The following is a 5,775-nucleotide window of genomic DNA, read 5'->3' on the forward strand; positions in this document are numbered from 1 at the left end:
AGCTGCAAACCGGAGCGCGCTGTTATAGGGGCGACAATCTAACCCGCTGCTCCTGAATTGCCTCGCCCCTGCTTGGGAACGATTGGATAAGGAGGGGGTGAAGCGAGCTGTCATTGGATGCTTTGTCTTTCTGTCTCGGTTAGAGACCCCCGTTTAGGTTGAGTTGCAGATGACAGTGACTGTTAGCCGCAAGGGGCATGAATCTAGGACGGGGGTGTGTGGTCCAGCATCTCTTTTGAGACTGGAGGGTATTTGGGACGCTTGGGAACAGCTGCGCTGAGCAGGCGAATGTGGTGAAATGCGCCCAGTTGACACCTGTTTGTTAGAGACGTGCAATACAGAATTCATCACTCCATATCCTGTGTCTTTATTATTTATTGTACACAAGAAAAAAAAACAAACCTTTTTGATAAACGCATCAAAACATACAAATATATAAACAAACGAGAATGAATATTAATTGGAATGAATGGTCATACTTCATTCATTAACAATGATCTCATTTGGTGTATAAATACATTTAGCCACATTAGCTTTTTAGCAAGTGCAGTTTTGGCAGCTGCTTGGTTTATTGCTTTCTCGTGTATTTGGATTGCATTGGAGAAACAAACCAAATCCCGTGCGATCTGTAAACAGGCTAGCCTGTCCTTCGCATCACTGATTCGTTTGTTCTGCAGGGGGGTGCCGGTGTCTGGTGTGTAGTCTGTGATATTTTACAGTTGCATCTCCCTGTTGCTAGTCAGTTTCATTCATAATAACATTGTAATTAGCAGTAAGTACACATGTATTTACCAAAATAACTGCTATGTAAATACACAGTAATCAGACACAATGCAAAACTGGCCCGCGCTTATGCGGGAAATTTCGACAAGAGACTCTGATCACCGATAAAGACTTCTAATCGAAACGTCAGTCCTATTAGCTTCTTCTGGTATTTCTGATCTGTAGGACGTTTGCTTTCCTGTGACAGAGAAGTTTGGTGCCACACGTTTGTTCCCTCCCCTCCTCGATTATTCATTTCGAAGCGCTGGCTCAGCGTGGCATTCGCTGTCAATCACTGCCTCCGCACAGACACCTGAGTAAGCAGGCGTGGCTAATGGAGCTACCTGGATAATAGTGAGCTGTGCAGAGGAGAGGTGAGGTGAGGGTTGAATGGGGCCAAGCGGTTCATCCTGTGGGTTATATTACAGTATACATATGCCTTTGATTAGTTTTGAAGTTAATTGCACGCCCAAGCGTAATTAACAGCGTCATTTTAATGATGTAATACTTCCTGCTAGGTTATGCGTGAATGAAACAGTAGGGAAGTCGTGAATCCCAGTCCGTGTGACGGTGCCGTCTCGGCTGTGGCGTGTTTGTCATGGTGTCGGAGTAGCAGAGGTGTTCTGAAGCGCCCGCTCCCTCCCACCGCTGTGCCACTCATGCAGCCCACACGCGCGATTACTCACTCTCTTACCAGCCTTTCATAACGTCGCTTTGAACACGGCATGCTGGTTTTGTGAATGCCCCTAAATAAAAACGAGTCAGCATTAAAAAAAATCCTACACCATGACAAACATGCCAAAAAATTCATTTTTTTTAAACAAAAGACAACGTTCTTAGTGAAAGTTTATAATTACAAAATGAAAAAAAAATGATTGAATGCAGGTGTTATTAAAAGTTTGAGTTTTTTTTGTTTTTTTTACGTCTCATTAACTGTATTTTTTTTCAGTAAGTCAGTGATCATTGTGGTAAGTGCCAGTTCATGAGCTATTTGCTATGGGTTTGAACACAGCCCCCGGCGATTTTACCTCCTCAAACTATGGACACATCGGGGCCAATGGGACCGGGGGATCCCCAGGACAGATCGGCCATTCGGCACAGGGAACCTGCGCTCCCCTGACTGCATGACTTACCCCATACACCACGTGGTCTTGCTTATACCAGGTGAGCACTGACGTCATTGATGAAGACACGTTACAGAAACGTTTGTCATTGAATTAAGTTTATTTTAAAATTACTGCATTACTACCTTATCTCTTTAAGGAACAGCATTCTTTTAAAATCATTAAAGACATCTCTCACCTGAACAAGAAGAGTTTCTATAGCAACTTAATAGCAGCTTAATAGAGATACCAAAATGCAGTTTGAGTATACTTTGCATTGGTCCTTAAGCGGCTGATGTACTGTATGTGTCACCTTGTCCAGTCATGGTATTCTGAGTGACAAATACAGGCACAGGTCCTGTGGAGACTGGTCTACAGAGAGTAGGCAGATAGTGGTGTTGAGGAGAATCACGTTTTATGCAGCATGTGTGTATGTGAATGGAAACGGGAGCCTTGTTTCTGCTTAATTAATCTGCTTCCAGGAGATTGCTCACCCAGCCACGCATGTCATCACAGAGTCCCACTGATGACGACTCAGAGATCTCACATTCCCACACACTCAACGCAAGTCACTGTCTACCGTCAGCAGCCATTCTCAGGGCTGGATCACTGCAAAAAACAACAACAACGCCGTGTCACTGTGCAAGGGTCAAGATGAAGTCTGACCAATGCACCGTCAAGCACTCAACCATCTGATTGGTGCAGCACCATCGCTCTTCCATTGAACTCCTCGGAGCCAGACAGGAGTCCCGACAGGCTTCACTTCTCTTTGACAGCTTCACTCGCCTCCACGCTGGAGCAGCTGGGAGTGTCTGCATTGCACTGGGAGACAATGATCAAGCCACAGCTCAACAGAGTTAGCCAGCAATGGGCCTGTTCTGCTCTGCATGGTTACCCACACCTCTCTGTGCTGCTGTACGCTCACATCAACACAGGTTCTTATTAATGCTAGAGGAGGCTGCCATGGCAACCAGCTCATCTGCCACAGCAAAAGAGTTCCAAACAAAACTCTTGAACTCGCTCACAAATGGCGCCTCGTGCATCTCTGCAGATCATTCCTGAATTCTTAACAATGTATCATCTTCTGTAGTAAGCATTTTCGTTTGCTTTGTTAATATGATATTTCTAGGTCTGTTTGAAAGAAACACACAACACAGTAAGTGTTCAAGGGTGTCAATGCTAGGAGAGGAAGCCCACACTTCTCTCAGGATGTGTGTCTGTGCTGCTTGTAGATCCTGGGGTCAATCCTCCCCCCCCCCCCCTCACTGTACTGAGAGGGGTCAGGAGACACACAGGGGAAGAGGTGCCGGAAAACAGTGCACACATAAATAAATAACGAACTAAACGAAATAATGCAAAATATATCAAGAATGAAGATATCAGTACAGGCAGAACGTCAGTGAATAATGAAGATATCAGTACAGACAGAACGTCAGTGAATAATGAAGATATCAGTACAGACAGAACGGCAGTGAATAATGAAGATATCAGTACAGACAGAACGGCAGTGACGCAGGCTGAAGGCATGCTTTCAGTGAGACAGGGAGTTGGGCCTTCTGTTTCAGTCCAACAACAACTTGTACTGGTCTGTCCTAATAATAGGATGCAGGCTCCTCACAGCTCTGAGTTTCCATGGGAACAGTTGAAATAAGTAGCCTTGTTTTTGAATAGCAAAAGTGTTCGGTTACAAAAAGAAACAAGACAAAAACAAGGAGCAGATGGAGAACCTTCCCTGTACTGAGGACACGGAGAGGGACAGGCTGGGCAGGGTATCTGTACTGAGGACACGGAGAGGGACAGGCTGGGCAGGGTATCTGTACTGAGGACACGGACAGTCTGGGCAGGGTATCTGTACTGAGGACACGGAGAGGTACAGGTTGGGCAGGGTATCTGTACTGAGGACACGGAGAGGGACAGGCTGGGCAGGGTATCTGTACTGAGGACACGGAGAGGGACAGGCTGGGCAGGGTATCTGTACTGAGGACACGGAGAGGGACAGGCTGGGCAGGGTATCTGTACTGAGGACACGGTGAGGGACATGCTGGGCAGGGTATCTGTACTGAGGACACGGAGAGGGACAGGCTGGGCAGGGTATCTGTACTGAGGACACGGAGAGGGACAGGCTGGGCAGGGTATCTGTACTGAGGACACGGAGAGGGACAGGCTGGGCAGGGTATCTGTACTGAGGACACGGTGAGGGACATGCTGGGCAGGGTATCTGTACTGAGGACACGGAGAGGGACAGGCTGGGCAGGGTATCTGTACTGAGGACACGGAGAGGGACAGGCTGGGCAGGGTATCTGTACTGAGGACACGGACAGTCTGGGCAGGGTATCTGTACTGAGGACACAGAGAGGGACAGGCTGGGCAGGGTATCTGTACTGAGGACACGGAGAGGGACAGGCTGGGCAGGGTATCTGTACTGAGGACACGGAGAGGGACAGGCTGGGCAGGGTATCTGTACTGAGGACACAGACAGTCTGGGCAGGGTATCTGTACTGAGGACACAGAGAGGGACAGGCTGGGCAGGGTATCTGTACTGAGGACACGGAGAGGGACAGGCTGGACAGGGTATCTGTACTGAGGACACAGACAGTCTGGGCAGGGTATCTGTACTGAGGACACAGAGAGGGACAGGCTGGGCAGGGTATCTGTACTGAGGACACGGAGAGGGACAGGCTGGGCAGGGTATCTGTACTGAGGACACGGAGAGGGACAGGCTGGGCAGGGTATCTGTACTGAGGACACGGAGAGGGACAGGCTGGGCAGGGTATCTGTACTGAGGACACGGAGAGGGACAGGCTGGGCAGGGTATCTGTACTGAGGACACGGAGAGGGACAGGCTGGGCAGGGTATCTGTACTGAGGACACGGAGAGGGACAGTCTGGGCAGGGTATCTGTACTGAGGAGGTGTACCTGCCAGCCTCTTCTCCTGCTGTTCCCAGCCGGCTATCCCAAGGACTGAGCTGCACTGTGAGGACGATGACAGACGTGAAAGATGCACGCTGCAGTATCTATAAGCTGCACTTTGAGATGTGTCCGGTGCACAGGGATTCAGCTCACAGATAACAGAGGCAGTGCTTTGACAGCTCATCTGCAGCAGGGCATCTTCTCTCTGGGGAGACAGGCTCTCTGTAGTCCTGTGGTTTCTATGTAAACTCCCTTTTCCAAGCTATTTCCAAGGCTGTACAGTCTACATTTAGTGGAAACGCTTACACCTTCTGTGTAAACGCATCTGTCAACACGTTTTCAATGAAGGTCTTCCTTTTGTATTTATTTCAACATCTTCAATTGATTTTAACATAGATTATTCAATTGCAGCGGTTTGCAATGCATCCAGATACTAAATGCTGAAACCTTTTTGAAACATTACAAAGATCAATGCATGACCCGCATAAAACAGGACACTTTTGGTTTGATAGAACACTATACCATGGCATTGTATGTTCAGTTACTATTTCGTTTGCTTAAAGCAAATTGATTAAACTGTAACTATGCACATGTGTCATCTGAGCTGTTTCTGCAGAATGGGTTCAACTGTGCTGTTTCTCTTGAAATCTCAATTCTTCTGAGGACAGCCTCGAGTCTACTCAACGGTTCTATACTACGAGAGAATGCAGTCTACTCAATGGTTCTATACCATGAGAGAATGCAGTCTACTCAATGGCTCTATACTATGAGAGAATGCAGTCTACTATAAGGGCTTATATTTTTGGAACATCTTATAAACTAGAAGCAGGCATTATGCTTTTTTATTTTGAACGGTGGTGGATGCAGTGACAAGGCAGACGGTAGCAGCTGTGTGTGTGTGTGTGTGTGCTTGTTTGTGTGTGTGCACGCACAGCTGCTCTATCCCACCTCGCCCAGCAGGGGACGCTAATGAGCAGTGGCGGATGGAAGCAGATTGGCC

This window comes from Acipenser ruthenus, chromosome 18 (assembly GCF_902713425.1).
Source record: "Acipenser ruthenus chromosome 18, fAciRut3.2 maternal haplotype, whole genome shotgun sequence".
NCBI lineage: Eukaryota > Metazoa > Chordata > Actinopteri > Acipenseriformes > Acipenseridae > Acipenser > Acipenser ruthenus.